At 53.2% G+C, this 22,379-nt stretch overlaps 1 long non-coding RNA gene across 1 annotated transcript in view; it reads left to right on the top strand.

The window, feature by feature from the left end:
- The first annotated feature begins 4,781 nt into the window (after positions 1-4,781).
- Positions 4,782-22,379, top strand: part of LOC132526038 (uncharacterized) — a 54,424-nt gene continuing 36,826 nt past the window's right edge. The window contains exons 1-2 of the long non-coding RNA XR_009542434.1: positions 4,782-4,910; positions 5,746-5,951. This is a non-coding gene — a long non-coding RNA (uncharacterized LOC132526038). The remainder of the gene's footprint in view (positions 4,911-5,745; positions 5,952-22,379) is intronic.

Consider the following 22,379-nt stretch of genomic DNA (forward strand, 5'->3'; position numbering starts at 1 on the left):
GCAGCACAGATGGCTGCAGCTGACCTCTGACCTTCAAACTTTCCTGGAAGATGTCAGAAACCTGCCCTCAAACTCAGGGGACAGGCCATGTTCCCTCAAGAACCCTCTCGATGGCCTGGCAGCCCTTTCCCACCGCTGGGGCAGGTGGAAGGTAAGCAGCAATACATGATCTCTCCAGAGAATTCCTGGCTCCCAAATCTTTCTTTGGTCTCTGGCTTCTCCCTCCGACCATCTGGAAGCAAGTGACTGGGTGAGGCACCTGGGCCGATTTGGGCCTCCCGTTGGCAAGCCTCACCTGGAGCATCCAGCACCTCCCCTAGAACATGGGCAACTGTGGTCTTGTTTCGTCCAGCTTTGGGCCTCAGCCCAGAGCAGGACCTCCCCCACACTTTACAAATTTTTAATTCTTTTTTAAAAAAATTTATTTTACTGAAGTATAGTTGATTTACAATGTTGTGTTAATTTCTGCTGTATAGCAAAGTGATTCAGTTATACATGCATATACATTCTTTTTCATATTCTTTTCCATTATGGTGTATCACAGGAGATTGAATATAGTTCCCTGTGCTGTACAGTAGGACCTTGTTGTTTATCCATCCTATATATACTAGTTTGCATCTGCTAACTCCGCACTCCCAGACCTTCCCTCCTGCAACACGCCCCCCCAGCAGCCACAAGTCTGTTCTCTCTGTGAGTCTATTTCTGTTTTGTAGATAAGTTCATTTGTGTCCTATTTTTTAGATTCCACATATAAGTGATATCATACGGTATTTGTCTTTCTCTTTCTGACTTACTTCACTTAGTATGATAATCTCTAGGTCCATCCATGTGGCTGCAAATGGCATTATTTCATTCTTTTTTATGGCTAAGTAGTATTCCATTGTGTATATATTCCACATCTTCTTTATCTATTCATCTGTCAATGGACACTTAGGTTGTTTCCATGTCTTGGCTATTGTGAACAGTGCTGCTATGAACATAGGGGTGCAAGTATATTTTCAAAGTATGGTTTTCTCCAGATATATGCCCAGGAGTGGGATTGCTGTATAATATGGTAGCTCTATTTTTTGTTTTTGCTTTTAAGGAAAGTCCATACTGTTTTTCCTAGTGGCTGCACCAATTTACATTGCCACCAACAGTGTGGGAGGGTTCCCTTTTCTCCACACCCTCTCCAGCATTTGTTATAAAGTTTAATTCTTATTTTGAAATAACCTCAACTTTACAGAAAAGTGGCAACTACAGAACACATGACTGTCTTTTTCCCTGAACCATCTGAAAATAAGTTCCTTACATTATGCCCCATCACCTCCCATCCCCATGGGTTACAGTACATTTCCTACCAAGAGGGACATTCTCCTACATAACCACCAGCCAGCCAGCAAAATCGGTAAGTTAACATCAACACCTAACTACCATTTAGTCTTCAGATCCCACTCAAGCTTCACCAGTTGTCCCAGTAATGCTCTTTATAGCAAAAGGATCCAGGTTTTGGGGATCACGTCTCATTTAGTTGTCATATTTCTTTTGTCTACTTCAATCTAGAAACAGTTCCTCAACCTCTGCTTGCATTGTCACTTTTGAGACTACAGGCTAGTTCTTTGGTAGAATGTCCCTCAGTTCGGGTTTGTACAACGTTTTTCAAGATTCAGTTCAGACGGAGCATTTTTGGCAGAAATACGACAGACGTGATGTAAGGTTCTTCTCATTGTCTCCAATCAGGTGGTGCCCAGTTTTGATTTGTTCCATTACTGACATTCACTTTGATCACTTGTTTAAGATGGTGTCTGCTGGACTCCTCCATTGTAAAATCACTTTTTCCCTTTGTAATTAATAACTATGTGGGAAGGTACTTTGAGACTATGTAAATATCCCATTCCTCATTAAATTTTCCATTTATTCATTTATGTCAGTATGGATTCATGGTTTCCTATTTTATTCAATGGGCTATAAACTGCTACCATCATTATTTATTTTGATGTTCAAATTGCCCCAGATTTGGCCCATGGGAGCCCCTTCAAGCTGACTTCTGTTTCCTTTTGATATATGCACATCAGGATTTGAGTACACTGGCTTTTTGGCACAATAAGATGTCCTAGGTTCATCTGGTACTTTCTCTGCTCTCGCCCTGGAATCGGGCATTCCTCCAAGAAATCCTGGTTCATTTTAGGGGACAACTATATTTAGAATTCAAGCACTGGGTGCAAGGTATGCTCTTTGCTATTGGTGTGTCACTGTTCGCAGGTCCTCTTGGTGGACTGAGCAAAGGAATAGATGAATATAGGTCAGTTGATTGACAGATCACGTTTATGTCTATGTTTTTGCTTCTATCTATCAATCTATCTATCATCTATCTGTCTCATCTGTTTCTACTGAGAACTGTGAGTTCCCATCGCCAACTCCAACTCCGACCCGGGATCATTCTAGTTTTCTCTCTTTCCTTATTTGTAACTCCCTTCCCCCATAGCGTGAAACATGGATCCCATTAGCCTCCGTATATTTATGCATTTGATCCCCTGTATGTAATCAGGCCCCCCCTGCTGCACCACTCTCCCAGGTGGCTTCCTCACCCTGTGTTCTGACCCACCGAGGTAGACACTCCCCTTCACAGGGGAGTCCGGCTCATCTGCTCAGGCTCCAACATGACATCCTGCTCTGGGCCACTGTGGCCTCCCCTGGCCTTCGGTGCAGACAGTGACCTTGCTTGGCCTCACCTAATGGCTTTGGGGCAGAGTTTTTCATAAAAGGAAGGAAAGGGAAGGGGTGGGCAGGGGAGGGAGGGGAAGGGAGGAAAGAGGAAGAGGAAGAAGAAGAGAAAGAGTAGAAAATCCATTTAAAATCATTCTCATTTGCCTGCCATGGGAAACCACCCCCTTCCCCGCAGGCTCCATGTGGCGTTGCCATTTTGCAGACCTTGGGAATCAGACTGGTGAGTGGCTTTGCTTGTGCTCAGCCTTCCTCTCTACTCCCTCTATTTAACTTCTCTGTGCCTCAGCCTTCTCATGTGTAGAATGCAGATTACAGCAGCGTCCACCTCACATGCTGTTGAGAGGATGCAATGCTCCAGGCCCTGATCATACCAGACCTTCCGGGTGGCCTGCCCCAGGGCCTTGTCACAGCTCCCACCTCCCCCTCACTGTTCCAACCTGTTCCTGGCTGTTGCTCAGGATGTCCCTGGACAAGCTGAAAGTCCAAGCTTCCACCCTCCTGCATTCACTCTCAGGCTGGCATGATGAGCGCCCATCTCTCATCCCCACTGGAGCTGAGTCTGGTCAGGTTTGGATCTTGGCTGGAGGGCAGAGGCAGGCCCTTAGCCCGGTGGCAGACCTCAGCCCCTGTCCCTGGCTGAAGCAGATCTGGGGCTGAGCCAGGGACCTCCTGGCACCCCACTCACCAGTGTGCTGGAGGCAGGATGGGCTATTGGCTCAAAGGGGTTCTGCACAGCTGCCGCCGGTGTGGGCTCATTCCCAGGGCTCAGACATGCCCTCCTCCTGGGCTGTGACTCCACCCAGTCCCTGGCCCTGAGGTCTTCTTCCCTGTTGTCTCCGAGTTGAGGATACTTTGCAGGCGAGGATAATGCTCAGCATGGCTCTGCGGCCACCTGCAGGCAGTCTATGATTTTTTCGGATGCAGAGAAGGCCTGGTGGCAACTGTGCCATAATGGAGGACATCTGAGCAGAGTCTGGGGAAACGAGAGAGGGTAAAGAAGAGAGGCTGAGTGACACCAGGAGCCTGGGTGGGGCGGTGCCTGGAGTCCCTCTGGCTACATAGGCTGGACCCCCAGAAAGCCAGCCTTTAGGGTGAACAACAGCCATGCTGGGCTGAGTCCCTACAATTTTCTGGCTTCAATTCTCATGCATCTCTAGACATTTCCTGGTGTGGAGCTCTGGTTACAGACTGGGCGTGAGCCCTCTGGGCTGACAGCCTCACAGAGGAGCAGTGTGTGTGGTTCAAATGTGACTCTGGGGTCCACCTGAAGATCGCAGTTCGCGTTAATTCCTGTGGGATTCCCGGAGGGGATTGCAGGCTGCCTTCTTCTAGCGGGGAGGGGTCTCAGGGCAGAAGCACCCTGGAGTGTGCAGGGTCTTCCCTGCAGGCCGGTCCCTGCCCCTGTCACCGTTAGAGCCCGGGTTCCCGCGGCGCATAGGCCTGGAGCTCCAGGCTAATTGTGAATTAGGAGCGCAATTATGCCCGGCAGAATTGGCTCCGCGCTGCCGCCTCTTCCCGACAGACATGTATATTAATAGTTGGCACTTATTGAACCAAATATGAATATTCATCTTCATTTATATTTCAAGGCCTTTCCTCCCGGAGGCCCGCGGGGCTGCGACCAGCTCCAGCCCCATCACGGAGCTGACAGCTCGCACTCCTGGGCCCTGACTCCTGGCTCGGCGGGGCGGCGGCGGCGGCCCGGCTCCCAGCTGTCCACAAACACTCATTAGGGGCCGGACCCAGCGAGCTGCGGAGAATGTGTAATCGCGGCGCGCGCTGCTAATTAGGGAGCTGATGGGGCATTGAGGGCGAGAGGACGAATTCTTTAAACAGAGGACGGGAAACTTGAAGAGCTGTAATTACTTGGAGCAGAGTTCATTTCAGAACTTGGGAGCCAATGAGTCTGATGACAGCCCTGCCCGGAGGCGGGCGGGGGCGGCGGGGGTGGGAGGGAGGGAGAAGCGAGGCGCTGGCCCAAACCTCCGCAGTGCCCAGGAGGCGGGGCGCCGCCCTCATTTTGTTCAACGCAATCAAGCTGCGCGCGCTCGCTCTCCCCTCCCGGGACAGCTTCCTCTCCCTCGGGGTCACCTTGGGCTCGGGCTCCTGTCTCTCCAGAGTGCTCCCCTGGCCTGGCGGGTCGTTCCTGGGCGCTCCCAGCGCCACCCAGGGCCTTGGCTCTCCCCGACAGCCAGCCCAGAACGGTGGGTCAACGATCCAGCCACCTGACAGCTGTTGTCGCTCCTTCCCGGAGCCAGAGGAGATGGAGGGCTTCGGGCTCCCCCAGACACCCGGGCTGGCACTGACAGGAGCTGTGCCACGTGGAGGTGGGGGGGCCGCGGTTTAGAGCCCCTGCCAACAGGACTTCCTCCAGAATTTCCCAGGCGTGTCACCGCAGGCCTCAGACCCTAAGAGGCTGTGTTGATGCCTGGGTGCTCTTCAGTCCTCATCTGCCTCCCCCAGCTCCAAGGCCACCGCGCCACCAGGGGTCTTCTGCAAACCTCCGCCTGAAATCCCACCCACCTCTCTCAGGGAAACCTCACCACTACCAGCTGGCGTCTGTCCTTGTGGCCCAGGGCAGAGTCCCACATCAGTCATGCATTTCAGAGCACCTGCGGGGGAGGGGGAAGAGATACTCCTCCACCCTCCCCCTCCCCTTTAAGGTCCAGTGCCACCCAGGTCTCCCAGGACAGCTGTGGGCAGGAAGAGCGCTAGGCCCATGGTCAGAAGTGGACGTGGGAGCTTCTGGGGGCATTGTCCTGTCTCCGTCCCCCCCGGGGTGAGCTTCAGGCCTGACTGTACCTATAACATCCGACAGATCCCATTCAGCTGGTGCATCCTGCCCCCAGCCCCACCCAGGTGGCAGCAATTGTTAGGTCTGAATCCATACTCTGACCACTTCCTCAACTAGCAAGAGGTGTTGGCCCCTCTCCCCATTATTGGGTGTTTGGGTTTTTTTCCTGATGGCCTTTACTCTCTGTTGCTCAAGGAGAAGCTTGTGACTCAAGCTGCGTTTTTCTTTTTTTTTTTTTTTTGCAGTACACGGGCCTCTCACCGCTGTGGCCTCTCTCACTGCGGAACACAGGCTCCGGACCCGCAGGCTCAGCGGCCATGGCTCACGGGCCCAGCCGCTCCACGGCATGTGGAATCCTCCCGGACCGTGACACGAACCCGTGTCCCCCGCATCGGCGGGCGGACCCTCAACCACTGCGCCACCAGGGAAGCCCACAAGCTGCGTTTTTAAGGTCTGTGGTCTCCCTCCAGAAGATAGTTGTCAGTACTTGCTTCTAATTCCAGCTGCTGCTTTGCGTGCTAACTAGTGATGATTGTGGTGGTGGTAATAGCAACAAAAACTCCCACTTATCTGAGTGCTTCCTGTGGGCGAGGCACTAGTCTCGGTGCTTCACATGTATTAACTCATTCAATCCTCACAGTAACCGAAGTGGATATTAGTATTGTTTATGATACCCATTTTACAGATGAGGAAATCGAGGTTCAGGAAAGCTTGGTGGTTTGTTGGTAAGTGGCAGAGCAGGGATGGATTTGAACTCCAGTCTGTTTGGCCCCAAAGCCTGTGCTTCTAACCTCAATCCTCAACTGCACCTGGAAGCCCAGCCCACAGGGCCCGGAGCTCCTGGGGCAGGGACCCAGGCTGACATGGAGAGAAAAGAAAGTCCTTTGGCGGGTGGAGAAGATGGGGTCAGGGGACAGTCATGCCATTCCTCAGGTTCCCCAAGCGACCTGGGAGGAATTTGGGCAACATTTTCCTCACTTCAGTCTAGATCTGTGCTGTCCAGTGCTGTAGCCCCTAACCCCATGTGGCTATTTAAATGAACTCAAATAAAATTACAAGTTGGGTTCCTCAGTCATGCCAGCCGCATTTCGGTGTTCAGTAGTCAGATGTGGAATATTAACCTCCCCTGTTATCAGTCACCCCATACAGAATGCCAGTGGCCTTCCTAGCTTGGGGGTAGAACTCAGAGTCAGCAACCTTCAGGAATCTTCTCCCGGGTGCCCGTCAGGGACTCAGAGCGTGAACACCTGGCAGGGACAGAGTGGGAAGGGGCTGTGTGGGAAAGCATGAGAGCCCTACCCTTACACCTGCCTCTGCAGCCCCCAGGCAAGCATCAGGAGCTGCAATTAGCAGACAGGGGCCCTGCTTAAACCTGCCATTCGTTCCCCTCCTCCCAAAGGCAAGCAGCTTACAGCAGCTTTGCTCTTTTTCCTGCAAGAGGAGATCAGAAACAGAAGCATTCAGGCCTTGCCTGGCGCTCTCCTCTCTCCCGGCGTGAAGTCTGCCCAGCCCTGCCAGGCTCCGCTTCTAATTAGGGAAGCCAGGCTGCGGCCACAGAGGGGCCGGCGCCCAGCCAGCAGCCCACCTGGCCCCCTCCCAGCTAATCAGGTCCTAATTGACGCAGGGGTTGCTCGGCCGTGCTCCCCTTGCTCCGTGGGCCCAGCTGCCGCTCCTCCCCAGAAAGGGGCTCAGCCCTCTGTCCCAGCAAGTTTGAAACCATCTGGACAGAAGGTGGGAGACCCGTGTTCACAGCATTCAGGACTTTCTTCACGCCCCCGGGCAGATTGCTGGGAGAGAAAGCTCCTTGACAAGATGTAACCTGCACTGCCCTGGGCGGGGCTGGGTTCGATGTGGGGCGTCTGAGGGGTGTGCTTCTGTGCTTGAGCTCAGACCCTGACCACTAGGTATCCTTAGGCCTGTGCCTTAGGAGACTCTATCAGGGAAAGCAAAGATGGGGGGTGGGGGTGGATTAGGAAGGGAGATAAGGCCTGAGGGTGAGAGTGGAGATGGGGGCAGGGGTGGGAAGCCACTGGGAGTTGGCTCAGGCTGGGCCTGGCAGGGGTTTTTCCTCACTGATGCCACTGTGTCCTTGGAGCTGATCCACATGGAGGAAAGCCAAGGAAGGGGGGAGGGAATACATTTACAGAGCATCCTCATCTTGCATCTCCTTTTACGGTTCCAAAAGGCTTCCTCTTGGTTTATCCCCACAGCTCTGGGAAAGAAGTGGGGCGGGACTGTCATTCCCATTCTGCAGAAGGGGAAAACTGAGGCCCACAGTGGGGAATTGATTTGCTCAAGGCCACACAGGGTCAGAGCTGGAGTTGAAAGCTGACCTTTGTCCTCTCACTCCCCAGCCCAGGGCTGACTATAGAAATGTCAGACCTTCACTTCACTTACCTTGGGGAATGTTATTGATTGCTGAAGTGGCCACATTTGTTTCCGGATGGCCTGGAATTGGGGCTGTGGCTGAAGTTTTTTAGGAGTTCTAGGGAAAATGGCACAGATGAGAGAGTTTGAATTCGCTCTCCATAACTTTGAAAACCACTCCCAAGAAATTTGGTCAAGGCTGCAACGGTAAAGACGGTAAAGACACCCCCCAGGCCTCCGAGGAAGGCCCCCTCTCTCTGAGACAGCCGAAAAACGATAGGAAGGGAGAATTTTCAATATGGATTAACACATAGAAAGGGATTTCATTTTGGACGTTAGTTTCTCTGTAAGAACTTAATGAGGAGGTGAGGCTCAGACTTGGGAGTTTTCTGCTGCCGCCTGGACTTCTGCCGCCTGTGCTGTCTGTGGCGCCCCCTTTGTTGAACTAGCTGGGGCAGCGGGGCTGGTCAGAACTTAAGGTAGGGAAATAGAAGGGTGTGTGAATTTTTGACTTAAGTGTGTGGGACAACCTTGGGTTATTCAGTTATCAATTAATGTCCTGTTCTAACCTATTCAGAGACCTCTGGACCTGCAGCTCTCCCGTAGGTTTTTTTTTTTGGCCACACGGTGCCTCACGGCATGTGAGATCAGGGATCGAACCCATGCCCCCTGCGGTGGAAACGCAGAGTCTTAACCACTGGACCGCCAGGGAAATCCCTCCAGTAGGTATTGACCAAGGGGCCTTCGTGAGCTGGGAATGGAACTGTACCAATGGGCTGCTGGTTGTGGCCCCCTCCCTTGGGAGGCAGTCACGCCCCCCCCCACTAGGTAGACCAGAAAGTCAAGAGAGGACAAAAACAGGGTGCTTCACCCCTCCACTCTCCCCTTCCTAGACCTTCCTCTGACTGCTGTCCTCCCACCGAAGGAGGGCTCTGCCGACTCGCATGGTCAGAACTCAGGACGTCGGCTGGGCCAAGGTCACGGCCTTAGTGGACCCCGATTTAAGTTCACGGCATCTCGCGGACCCAGGCAGGGCACGAGCCCTGGGTCCTGCGACCACTCCTCCTCAGCATCCCCTCTGATTGTACATTCTGGGAGGAGGAGTGGACTGAGAACCTCTCCCGGGGCCTCACTCTCTTTCCTTGGGAGGTGTTGATGCCACATTTAGATTTGGGGAAGTGCTCGGGCCCCCTGAAGCCGACGCTCCATGTTCCGGGTTCTGGCCGCTCAGCGCGCTGTGCTGGGCCTTAGGCATCACGTGTCACGTAGCTGTGAACACAGCAGGGCTCTGATCTGTGCTGTGCTCTCGCTCCCCCAGGAGTCCCGCCAGGAAGTGGAGGTTACGTAGGGTAGGATGCAGGCATTCCTGGGTCCCTGGCAGTAAGCTAACAGCACAAAACCTCACCCTTAACCTAGAATGGTTATTAACATATTAATTAATATTTAAAAACTCATTATGCCTTGATGATGGCTTCCTTAAGCTGCTTTTATATTAACTGCAGCCATCCAGGAGCAATAACCGTACTTATGTGGCGAAATGGAGTCGTTCTACTTAATTACCGAGGAGGTTTAACAGTCAGTCTTCAAAGCCCACAAACAATCAGAGAGTTGATGTCATGTCTTCTTTTTAGATTTTCTTTTAAATTGGATGCTGTGATGGTTAGGAAGTCGTTTCTTATATTGAGGAGAAACCTTCCTGTCAACACCCTACTTTCCTCCCACTGTGCCAGGCTGGGGCACCTGGTCCGGTCAGGCACAGGGCCCTGTGAGAGCCTGTGGACCCAGTGCGGCTGGGGGGCACCCTAGCACCTACCTTGCACCTTGGGGGTTACACCACCGGACAACCCCACAGGCTGGGGCCCCAGGTCTGGAAATGCTTCTCTGTCTCCCCCTGGCAGGGTTCTGCCTCTGAGCCCTGGGCTGCGACCCTAGCGTTCTGTCTGTGGTTAACACCAGTCTTCCGGGGGGCTGTGCCTTCAGCATTTTCAGGTCCCAGGGGGTGATCCTGTCAGGCTCTGTCACAGCGTCCCTCCTCCCTGTTACCTGCAGGCTTCTTCCTGAACCCCTTTCCGCCACACCAGCACCCAACTCTGCAATGGGTCACACAGCCACCAACCACCCACTGCCTGTGGGGTCCCGTGACAGCAGTAGAGGCAGCTCATGGTCAGTCTGTTGGGACAGTTGCAGGTGGGGAAGGCGATGGGAGAGAGGCCACAGCAGGCGCTGCTTATGTCCCTCCTGCCTGTGAGGACAGGTCCCTGAGCACCGCTGAGGATTTTAGGATTTCTGTCACCTTCCTGAGGGGCTGGAGGCACAGTGTGACAGGGACCCCTGGTGGTCTCTGCTTCACCTGCCTCCTGCACGCCCCAAGGCAATGGGGATGCTCAAGGTGACGTGGAGGCCTCAGGTGAGCCAGGAGTGCTGGGGCTGAGGCAGAGGGGGCCTGGAGGCCAGCAGAACGTGTGACAGCTGATGCAGCCTGCCTGTCCGTGTCTGCGAAATAATCGCACCAGGCCATCCCTTCTAGGTCCTGGCCCCAAGGAAGCCCTCTGGGGCAGGGGCGGAGTCCAATGATGTTGAGAGATGGCATCAGCTTACTGTGCTTTAGAAAGTATGACGAGGTGACAGGCGGGGAAATGGGTGAATCCCTCCCGTGGTGCTGATGATGGCAGGCGTGGCTGGAAAACGTCAGAGCCCCGACCGACCACTCTAAGGTGGTTCCCTGCGGCGCTCGGTGGGGCGGCGGGCAGAGGCTGGCAGCCGCCAGGTGCCGGGCACAGTCTTTTAAACTACAGTAAGTCCCCTACGTATGATCCTTCAGCTCTGCCATCTCCACCTCCTCTCCCCGCTCCAGTCAGTAACTCCTCTTGCCTCTTCGATGCCAGCCCCTGTATGCCAGCCGTTGTACTGTACTACTGTACTCTTCAAGGTACTGTGCTGTAAGACTGAACATGTTTCCTTTGTTTTTTGTGTTTCTTTTTTATGTATTATGCGTGTGAAAAGTATTATAAGCTTATTACAGTACAGGACAGTATAGCCAATTGTGTTGGTTGGGTACCTAGGCTAACTCTGTTGGACTTACGAACACATTGGACTTAAAATGCGCTCTCAGAAGGGAATGGGACTCTTCCGTATGTAGGGGGCTTACGGTAACAAAGCTGTGTCCCTGGACGTGCACAGGCCAAGGCAGGCGTGGAGCTGTCAGGACCGAGGTCGTAGGCTCGTGGAGGATGTTCAAGGTCGGGGCAGAGCAAGAGTGAGGTTTCCAGTTGGGTCTGCGCTCAGTCAGGGTAGGCTGGACGTAAGGCTGGATTCAGGTCAGGGGTCAAGAGAGGCTTCCACGGGAGCTTAGGAGAGAGGTCAGGTTAGGGAATAGAGCTGGAGTTTGGTTTGGGGGAAAGGATTTTTTCCTGGATGAGGGTGCAGTTGGGATTATGTATGTGTCAGGGTGTAGGATTTCCTCATTTGGGGGGTACCATCTAGGGGCCCAGACAGAGGCCAAGACCAGGCATGACATGCCCAGAGTCCACTCCAGCTCACCCTCGGGGAACACCCAGAAGGCTCCTTCTCTTGCTTCTGGCCCAGTGTTCTGTGCTTTCTCTCTCCTTTCCCTGTCCCCTCTCCTGCCCCAACCATTTTCTGAGACTAAGGGTATTAGGGGCTGGTGACTCCATGGAAGCCCTGAAACTGAAGGTCCCCAGTCACTTCCATTGCTGCTGGTGTGGGCGGTGCGGCACCATCTCCAAAGGACAGTGATCTTGGGCTTCCTTCTTCTCTCTCTCCTGCCCGCAGCCATGGCCACCCACCCACACCTGCCATTAGCTGTAAGCCCTGTCCACAGCTCAGGTGGAAGCTTGGCCCCAGATCTTAGGAAGGGGAACTTTGAACTCCCGGGTTGGCTGCACTTGACTGATAGCCACTCCTGCGGCCTCCGAGGTCTTAGGCAGAAGCTGCTCTGTGACAGGTCCCGTCGTCACAGGAGGGGAACACAGGGCCACTCCTGTCTTCCCCTCCTGACCCTCACTGCCCAGCTGAGGTCCATGCTATTCCCCTGGCTCCCTCATCAGGGGCTGGATCAGGGTAATCCCTCTCCCAATTCAGATCCAAACATGTCCTGTAGGGGTTGTGTTTCCAAGCTCAACCCAGGACTCTCTCTGAGCAGACCCTCCTGCCCTGGGTCTCCCAGTGGGCCTATCCCTTCCTCCCTGGGGGCTGGAGCCATGCTTGGAGTGTTCTAGTACAAGAGGAGGTGGCAGAAACCAGGAGAGTGACGTGGTGTAACCAGGGTCTCTGCAAGGGAATGGTGACGTGTGAGCTGTAATCCCCCGGGCGTCCCTGGTGTGTCTGTGTCACAGTAGCGCGTGCACATGCCACGCTGCGTATCCTGGTGGGGGCGTGTGTGTCGGTGTGGGCGGGAGAGGGAGCAGTGTGCAGTCTGACGCTTCTTTCTTCTAGTGCCCGTGGGCTGGCTCAGCCCAGCCCCTTCCCAATCCCACGTGCTGGCTGGGGTCTGCCTCTCCACCCATATCCCCACTTTGAGCTCTTTCTGTTTTGCTCTTCCATAATTCCTCCAAAAAGGATCTTGGTCTTCCCTCACACTAACTACCTTACGTCTTGTCACGGGACTCTCGGCTGTGTTCACCCACTGTGCATCCTGGGGTGGGGTGTGTGTTAGGGAGGTTGACTGCAGGGTCCCACAGCCTTGGATCCCAATCCCGTTCCGCCATGTACTGGCCAGATGGCCTTCAGCGAGTCACATGACTGCTCTAAGCTTCCGTTTCCTCATCTGTAAAATGCGGATAATAATATCTCCTAGCTGGAAGTTCAGTTGTGAGGATTAAATGAAACACGCACGTGAAGGGCCACGCACACTGTAGGCGCTCAGTAAGTAGCTGGTATTCTCAGCCTTACCTGTGCCTGCTTACAGCTCTGTGGGGCCTGTGCTGTCTCAGGCTGGGTTCTCAGCAGTGAACCCTGAGATGAGAAATCGTGTACAAGTGGTTTATGAAGTAGGTGCTCCCAGGACAAGCCTGTGAAGCGGAGGAGGGGGCAGAGGGCCAGGAGGGAGAAGCCAAGCTGGTGTGTGGGAGGGGAGGACGGAGGCTGGAGGATGTTACACAGAGGAAGTTCCCCTCCACAGGCAGAGGAAGTTAAGGGACGGGCACCACTGAAATGGCGAGTAGGAAGAGAGGCAAAGTGTCAACACCCTGGTTGCTCCCGGAGTGGAAGCACCAGGGAAGTGGAGTTGGTCACCCAGATGGGGCTGGGAGTCTCCGTGTATGCTAATCTCTAGGTCCGCCCATGTTGCTGCACATGACATTATTTCATTCTTTTTTATGGCTGAGTAATGTTCCATTGTACATATGTACCACATCTTCTTTTTTTTTATTTTGTTTTAGAAGGCTGATATTTTTTATTGAGTGCAGTGACTATATGAGGTAGGCGCTATTGACCCTGGTTTACAGCTGGGGAGACTTACTTTTTTTTTTTTTTAAGAAGATGTTGGGGGTAGGAGTTTATTAATTAATTAATTTATTTTTGCTGTGTTGGGTCTTTGTTTCTGTGTGAGGGCTTTCTCTAGTTGTGGCAAGCGGGGGCCACTCTTCATCACGGTGCGCGGACCTCTCACTATCACGGCCTCTCTTGTTGTGGAGCACAGGCTCCAGATGCGCAGGCTCAGTAGTTGTGGCTCACGGGCCCAGTCGCTCCACGGGACGTGGGATCCTCCCAGACCAGGGCTCGAACCCGTGTCCCCTGCATTAGCAGGCAGATTCTCAACCACTGCGCCACCAGGGAAGCCCTACCACATCTTTACCCATTCATGTGCTGATGAGCACTTAGGTTGCTTCCATGTCCTGGCTATTGCAAATAGTGCTGCTGTCAACATTGGGGTGCATGTATCTTTTTGAATTACAGCTTTTGTCTTTTCCAAATATGTGATATCACTTATATGTGGAATCTAAAAAGTAGTACAAATGAACTTCTTTACCAAACAGAAACACACTCACAGACAGAGAGAACAAACTTATGGTTACCAAAAGGGAAGGCGGGGAGGGAGAAGTTGGGAGTATGGGATTAACAGATGCACACTACCATAGATAAAATAGATAAACAACAAGGACTTACTATATAGCACAGGGAACCGTATTCAATATCTTGTAATAAACTATAATGGAAAGGAATAGAGGAGAAGAATATAGATGTATACATATACATGTATAACCGAATTACTTTGCTGTACACCTGAAAGTAACACGATATTGTAAATTAACTATACTTCAATAAAAGTAATACATACATACATTTTTTTTAAAAATGGCCAAGGAAGGTACCCGGGTGACTAAGCCGAAAGACAGCCTCACAGGACCTCCAGCACTCTGTCGGGGGCGGGGGGGAGGTAGAGAAAGCCAGTTTGTGTTCCCAGCCCACAGAGGGCATGCTGGGGAGAGCGATGGCACATTCAAGTAGGTCTGGTGTTGGTCACGTACTGGAGCTACAGAATAGGGGTCTTAAGCATTCCAGTTTCTTTCTTTCCCCTTCCTGGCATGGGGCAGGTCTGAGATCCTGGCTCCATGGTGGGACCACGTGTCTAGTGCTAGTCAAAGCGTCACGAGCAAAAGTGCCTCTTCTAGGACAGAGCACTTAGCCCCTGAAGTGAAACCCTCCGCAGCACTCGCTTCCCTCTGCTGCGTCGTTCACGACGTTCTGGATGGTGGCTGCTCCATCGGCCTGGGTCCTGGAGGGAGGACGGTGATGACGTGGATCAGGGCCTGTGGCTGACTTGTGATGGACACGTAACACAGTGAGAAATACGTCCCCGAGATGTGGGGGCTGTTTGTTGTCATGGCGTAACCTAGCTTATACTGGCTGATACAGGCTTCATGACTAGAAGCCAAGATGGGACTCAAGGACTCAGCACCTCAGTGAACACCAGGAGCTGGTCACACCGTCTGAGACCAGTGAGAGTACAACGGGCAGCATGGGTTCCTAATGCCTTTCCCTGTGCCCCCATGAGAGGTGCCAGCCGCCCCCTGCAGTTGGCTGCCGTCTTTGCAAGAAGGGAGGAGAATGAAGACATAATGAAAGAGGAGTGTCCTGAGAGCTTGAATTTTGGAAGACTGAGTATTTATGCAAAAGATATTGAGTTAACCTGAAAGAGACTGTTTTAAACAGGAAGAGGCTGAGCTATCTTTAATTGATGAGTTAAAGGATCTCCCCTACTCCTTTCCCAGGCATCGGTGGGAATACAAGTGCAAGAGCAAGATGAGATGAGTCATAGAAAATAAAGGTCTGTGCTTTTGCACATCTGAATGTATACAATTCTGCCATTTTGTGCCTGCCCAGCTCAGTTCTGCCCGACTCCAGAGGCTGGGCCCTACTCTCCCCAGATAGCTCACGTTCCCTAAAACATGGCTCCATGTGCCATGTGCCAGCCCAGAGTTGTGGCAGCAAGAAAGGTGGGAGCTGGGTGGGGGGACATGAGGAGGCCATTTCAAGTAGCTGGTTAAGTGCTTTGTTTTAGAAAGAAGGAGACCAGGGATAAGACGAGGCAGGTCCTCCGCGCCACAGAGCCAGTGCAGGCCATGTGGGAGCCTCGGGGTGGAGGCAGGAGCGTTCCCGCCACAGAGGTCCTGCCCTCCTTTCCCTTTGACTCTGTCTCTGAGCATCACACCACCATCTGCCACTAACGTCCAACCAGAAACTGGGTCAGCCTTGACTCTGCATTCAGTCCCCAGGCCCTCTGGCCTTGACCGTGTGCTCCAGCCCTCTAGGCCTGTCCTCTCCCACCCCATGCCCAGGAGGCTCGTCACCTGGTCTGCCTTCATGTGTTTGTTACATTTCTCCTAGTTCTCCTTCCTGCAGGGTCACCACGGGCTCACTGTGTCCCCCAGCTGAAGCACCCCACCTCCACGGTGGCATCCCACAGCTCTCCTCTCTCTGGGTCCCAGTAGCTGCTCCCTCCCCATCTCCTTTCTGACCTGGGCTGGTAATGGCTCCCCATGGTTCCAAGCTCTAGGGTACAGCACCATTCTTTAGAGCTTTCCTTCACCCTGCTCACATCTGTGAGACAGTCCCTTGATTAAACTCTTCTCATGGTGCTGAGTCTGAGGGCGCTATCTGCTTTCTGCCAGGGTGTGGCTGATAGATCCTTGGTGGGAGGATTCCTGTAAGGATGGAGATAATGGATATAAGGCACAAAGGTCTAACCCCGAGGACACAGTTGTCGCTCGATAACTAGAAGCTATAATTAACTGTAACCTACTAAACACTGTCGAAGAGTCATTTATCTCCGACCTGGTTGCCACTTTGCTGGGAGAGGTGGCCATTATCTCTCTCCTGACCATTTTAGTTGTCCTCCTTGGTCTGCCTGCCTCCTAGGACAGAGCACTTCCTTCCTGGAACAGAGCACTTCCTTGAGCACCTTGGTGGAGTCCAAGCTGCTCAGCCTGGCCCACAGGCCCTTCCTGCCTGTCCCTGCCCGTCACACACACACACACACACACACACACACACGCACGCACGCACGCACGCACGCACGCACGCACACACACACACACACACACACACGACACCTCCAGGTGGGGGACTGTGTCCTCAGCTCTCTGGGCTTCCCTCTGCTAGTGTTCTCAAACCTCATGCCATGGATGGATGTTAACCACAAAGATCAGTGTTCTGGCTTTCAGCACTTCCCCCAGCAGCCAGCACAGGCCCTGGCTCACAGCAGGTGCTCAATATATAATTGTGGAAGGAAGGAAGGGAGACTAAAGTTTAATGGCATCTTCTCTGTGCCAGGCCCTGGGCACATTACCTTCTGTTGGCATAAGAGTTGCTGGCCTTTAACAGTGGTAACATAGATGTAGTGGTTTTATGACTAATATTAGCCATAACTTTCTAAGGGGTGTTAAGATTACAAGGTTGGGATTGTCAATAGTTGGAATTAGGACTAGAGCAGGATAATAGATTTTGAATTGAACTCTGCAAGGCCTCTTAGGGAAGTTCTGGAGATGCCTGTTGTCTCGGGTTCCAACCTCACCCTTGTCTGGGGCTGAACATGGTGGAGGATAGAGGTGGGAGAGTGAAGGGATTTGGAGGGGAAAGTTTCTGGACTGACCCTTCCGCTAGAGAGCCTGAGCTGATCTGAGGACTGTCAGATCCAACAGGGGGGCCTTTGCCAGGCAGCTCCAGAGACACACGGGAAATGCTGTGAAAAGCCAGGTGCTGGGAGAGAGGGATGGAGGCTGAAGATGGTGCCCAGTGGGGGGGACCTGCCCTTACGGGATGCTCTTAATGATGCAGCTTGGCCTTGGGGGTGGGGATCAGAGCCCCCTGCCCAGCCAGGTCATCAGCCAACTGTGGGATTCAGTCCCACTCTCAGGCAAAGGGCTTTGCAGTAAAGTAGACATAGGCCCAAGCACTCCTCTTCATATCCTAGAAGGAAGCAAAGCCTATAACCAACACCCCAACCTGTGAGTCTCAAATAATGGTTAAGACTCTGGAGCCAGACTGTCGAGGTTTGAATATCAGCTCCACTCCATACAAGCTGTGTGACCCTGGGTGCGTTACTTAACCTATTCTGTGCTCAGTCTTCTAATCTGTGAAATGGGACTGATAGAATATTTACCTCATACAGCTGTAAGGGTGAAAGAGTTACTGGGGTAAAGCTTTTGGAGTAGTGCTGGCACAGACTAAGTGCTATAGAAGTGGTTGCTGTCACTTTTGTACTTATTGTCTGGAAGCTCAAGGGAGGAAAAATGGAGATTGGAACTGGCTTCATGGAAGGAGCAACGGGTTGGGGCTTTGAAGGACTAATACAATTTCCCACGGAGGACAAGAGAGTGGAAGGGCCTTCAAAGCTGAGGGCAGAGTTTGAGTTGGTAATTAGATTGCCCTTTAGGGGAATGGTAAGGGCGTGAGGTGATGGGGGCCCAGGGAGGGAGAAGAGATGTGGTGTGAGATGAGATCAGGCTGAGGGATTGGGCTCTGCCCGCGGGGTGCTAAGAAGCCTCCAGAAGGCTGTTACCAGGGTCAAGGCATGGGCAGAAGTATGTTCTGGAATCAGTCTAGGGCAGTGGAGAATAAGGGGCTGTTGGGTGAGGGAATTATGGAGTAGGGGTGGGACAGGGAGGCCAGTTAGGAGGCTTGCCCCCAGCTTTGGTGAGGACAGGGGCCCCCGGAGTGTGGAATGGAAGCAGCCCTCTGAACTGGGATGGGGAGGGTGCTTCCCGGTGCCCAGGCCTCCGACCCTTCTCCCTTTGCTTGAGGCATGGCCCAGGGCTCAGCCACTGCTCTGCGGAGCTGCCCTCGTCTGCTCTGGTCCTGGGCATTCTTTCCTTCCTGTGTTGCAGGGTGAGAAACCATCTGTTTCCGCAACTGTCACTTTTCTTCATAACCCCCAACAAGACCCCTGGCTCAGTCTACTCGGAGGGCTTTCCTGCAGACAGTGGCAGAAGTCACAGCGGAGGCAGCCACAGGTTCCCAGAGCCCTGACAGGCCGGCTGCCTGGCTACAGCTCTGCTGGCCCCTGACGTGGAGGTTGAGACCCCACTGGGCCTCGCCTTCAGCTACCCTCCTGCAGAAGGAGCCCACCCTCACTCCTCCCAGACCCGCCTGACTGTGGGCCGTAGACCCTTATCCAACAGGAAGAGGCCACCTAGCCAGGACAGCCAGGGCCTTCTTGGCCCCAAGAGGACACTCTGGAGGGCCCCTCTCCAGGCTGGGCCCCACCCAGGTCTCTAGGCCTTAGCCCAGCCATGCAGGACCCACAGGGGCACTGCCCCATGCGTTGGGAGGCAGCCTGGAAAGGGGCTGAGTGTGTGGACCTGGGGCCAGGCCACCTGGGTCTGATCCTGGTGCCACCACTTCCTAGCAGTGTAATGCTGAGCCTCTCTGGGTCTCAGTTTCCCCATCTGTGAAATGGAGCTAACGATACCTGGCTGATCTGTCATGAGGCCATGAATGGGTCAGGACCTGCAGAGTTGTAGCACACAGTTCCCCTGCGTAAGTGTTAGCTCACTGTGTCTGTCATCTTTTTGTGCTCTGTGGCCATACAGGGACCCGATGAGGCATGAGCAGTGAACCTCTGGGAGAGAAGAGCATTGGGTGGGATGAATCAGGAAAGCTCATCTTACACCTCTCTGGACAGGACTGGAAACCTCTCCTCAACAACTCTGGCAGACAGTGGCTTACCCTCTACGTGCATACTCCCAGCGATGGGGAGCTCATTCCGTTGCTGGATTTATTGTTAGACTCTCTGAAGTTAGCAAGTTCTTCCCTGTATGTCCCGGGCCTTAGCAAAACATCTGGATCTCCATGGCCCCATTCCAGTTCAGGTGTCTGTAGACCTCCCTTTCGCAAGTGTTTTGGGAGAATTTCTGGAAGTACGTCACATGATTTGTACTCACAGGGGCAGCCAACTGAGCCAGAATCCTGGCCAAGATTTCACTGCCTCAGCCACCACTACTGTCACCTCGGAGCTCATTGTGCCAGGCATTTGCTGCTGCCCCTACTGCCAGTCACATGGGAAATGAAACCTGTGTCTTCTAGGCCTCCCTTTCCAAGTGAGGGGTGCCCCGCCTCCAGCCATGTCCACTTAGGGGTCCTACAGCTGGTGGCTTGGCTTCAGGGTATAAGTGTAGCGACTCAGTCTGTGATGGTTTTCTCCGTGAAGGGCACAGCACACGCGTGCTCCCAGGGTGGCCAGCTAAGCTATATTCCTCCCCCAGCTGCAGGGCCAGACCCCACATCCCCCCTGGGGCTCTGATCTGGCTGGGCTCGCCCTCATTCCAGCCACCATCACTTCTTTGGGTGAGCTCTTACTTAGTACCATTGCTCTCTGTCAGGGCCCTGGAGCCCATAGAAAATGATTGTATATGGTCTAAATTCAAGGCCTTTTCCCAGTATACTTCTTGGCTCTTACGTAAATCTTGGATGAAAATGCTTCCATGGGGATGTGCCTCAGTGCTCCCATCAGAAGTATCAGAGGTAGCTCTTGCCTCCCCCCCACCTCCCGCCCCTCCCCTGCTCTATTACACTTTCCCTACCACACAACTTCCTCCCTTGACCTCCCTGTGGCCCTCATTCTGCTCTTTGGACTGGTACAAAGAAAGTCAAGTCTTAATGATAGCAATAATAATATTTATTGAGTGCTTACAGTGTGCCAAGTCTATTACATCCATTGGAAGAATGCCTACTAGCTGTGTGACCTTGGGCAAATAACCTAACCTCTCTGGGTCTCATTTTCCTGATCTGTAAAATGGGGAAATAATACCTACCTTCTTCTGTGTAGTGCAGATCAAATGAATGAGTAACAGTAAAGTGTTTGTTTAGAATAGTGCTTGGTACGTAGCAAGTGTTCAAAAAAATGTTAGCTCTCATTATCAAACAATTTAATGACTTAGGTGCTATTTATCGTGCCACTTTCCAGGCAAGGAAACAGTCTGTGAGAGGTGGTGTGACTTTCAGAAGCCACACAGTTGGTTAAAAGAGGGGCAAGGGTTATTTCAGGACCCACTCTCTGGACCCCCAACTATTGAACTGCTTCCCCACACAGCCCACTCTGCAAACATTCTCTTTGCATTTGGTCTTCCGTAGCAAAATGCCTCCAGTTCTTCCAGCTGTTGCCCTCAGGTTGTTATTGTTGAACAACTTGTTTCTTCTCCCTTACACGAAAGGTGAGGCCACATTCACCGAAATCCACAAGGAAGCCAGTGCTGGGCGTGGGGGGAATGTGGCTGGGCAGGTGGTAGGGGAGCTGGTCTGGGAGCCCAGGGGCAGGAGCAAAGAAGGTTTTGGGGAGACCACGGGAGCCATGTGGGAACGGCCCCCTTAGGTGCTCCAAAAGCCGCCTGGGATGGGATGGGGACAGTAGAATGACCCAGGAATTAGAAGCCAAAGAGGCAGCCTCCCTGTCCCATGGGGTCCCTGTCCTCTGACAAAGGGGCCTTGCTAGATAGAGGGGCCCAAGCCTTGTGACCCCCAAGAAGACCCAAGGTGGTGATGGGGTGCCTGGCCCTAACTCCTAGGCCGCATGTTGATGTCTAAGAGTCTGGGAAACAGCCCCCTCAAGGTGTGACCTGGGGCAAGACCCCCCACTCTGTGAGCCTCAGTTTCCCTGTTAACCAGAGGTATGTAGCCAAAAGTGCTCTCAGGGGGCCTGCTCACTGCTAGGGCTCTTTTGATGCTGTTTGCTGTCTGATGGGGCCGGGCTGATGTTGGGAGGCAGCCTGGACTCCAGGAGGGATGGGGCTCTGGAAATTGGAGACCCAGGTTCTAGCCCTGCTTCTGCCTCTGACCTGCTTTGCCGTTGGGCCTAATACTTAAGTCTCTCAGAGCTTGCTTCCCAGACTGGAAGAAAGGGGAAGAGGAAAAATGACAACACTCAGAGTCTTTCCAACTCTGGCGTCTTGTCAGCTCTGCTTTGCTCAAGGTCTGAAGACAGGCTGTGAGAGGCAGCTGAGGAGGGGTGCTTGGCCTCTCCACAGGTTAGGTTCTCTAGGACTACATCTCTGTAAACAATATTTGTTGCACACCATCTCCTGGCAGGCACTGTTGTGGGCACTTGGATGTATCAGTGAACAAAAAGATCCCTGGTACAGACCCCCGTTAGGCCAAGCATGGGTTTGGAGGCACTGAGTTATACTATGTGAAGGAAGCGACCTTGATCTTCCAGGAAACCAAGTTGGAATCCCTTTGTAAATCAAGGGAAGTCCCTTTATGACGCTCCTGAAAAAAAGAACCCAGTTTTTATCAACTGTGTTTGCTTAACAGGAAGGGACCAGAGCCCAGCCAGTTTCCGTGCTGTTGGAGGTGCTCATTTGCATTTGGATATGCTATTTATAAACGCACTCCTATTCATTAAAGCAGGTTCCCCAAGGCCCTCAGCTGCTCAACAAGGTGGGGGCTAGCCTGCGGTGCACCTTCTGCGTGAAAGGTGCATTCACCGTGCAGGGCTTTGCACAACCTCACCAGGTGTGCAGAGAAGGGGGCGGGGCCGGGTCTGGGGCCAGCAGGGCTGGGAGGGTGGAGATGAGGACAATCTGGTGAAGGGATGCGGAGGGATGTGGAGGGCGGGTGGGGAGCCCCGAGGGGGAGGCTTGAGCAGCAGGGCTGCACTGGGCTTCAGGCGGGCCCAGGGGCGGCTGGGGAAGTGTGAGCCTTCTCTCCCCAACCTTGTGGACCATGGGCGGGTGACCATCTCCAGCCCAGGCCTCGCAGCCCCTCCTGCAGAGGAAGTCTGTGCTGGTCCTTGTGGGTGCACCCTGGTCTGCCTGGGAGGCTCCCATCTGTCCAGGGCAGGACAGCAGTGATGCGGCTGGGTCGTCTCTCTCCACCAAGGCGCGCCACCCTCTAAGCGCACATCTTTCTAAAGGGATTAGGCTTCACACGGGTCAGGGAACAATTTGTTATTCTGCTGGCTAGAGCCGAGTTTCCCTTTGAAAAATGGTTACTCTCGGAGTCGGCAATTACTTCAAAATAAATTTACCAAAGACACAATTGTGCCTCTTGGGTCAGT

Source organism: Lagenorhynchus albirostris, chromosome 9 (assembly GCF_949774975.1).
Source record: "Lagenorhynchus albirostris chromosome 9, mLagAlb1.1, whole genome shotgun sequence".
NCBI lineage: Eukaryota > Metazoa > Chordata > Mammalia > Artiodactyla > Delphinidae > Lagenorhynchus > Lagenorhynchus albirostris.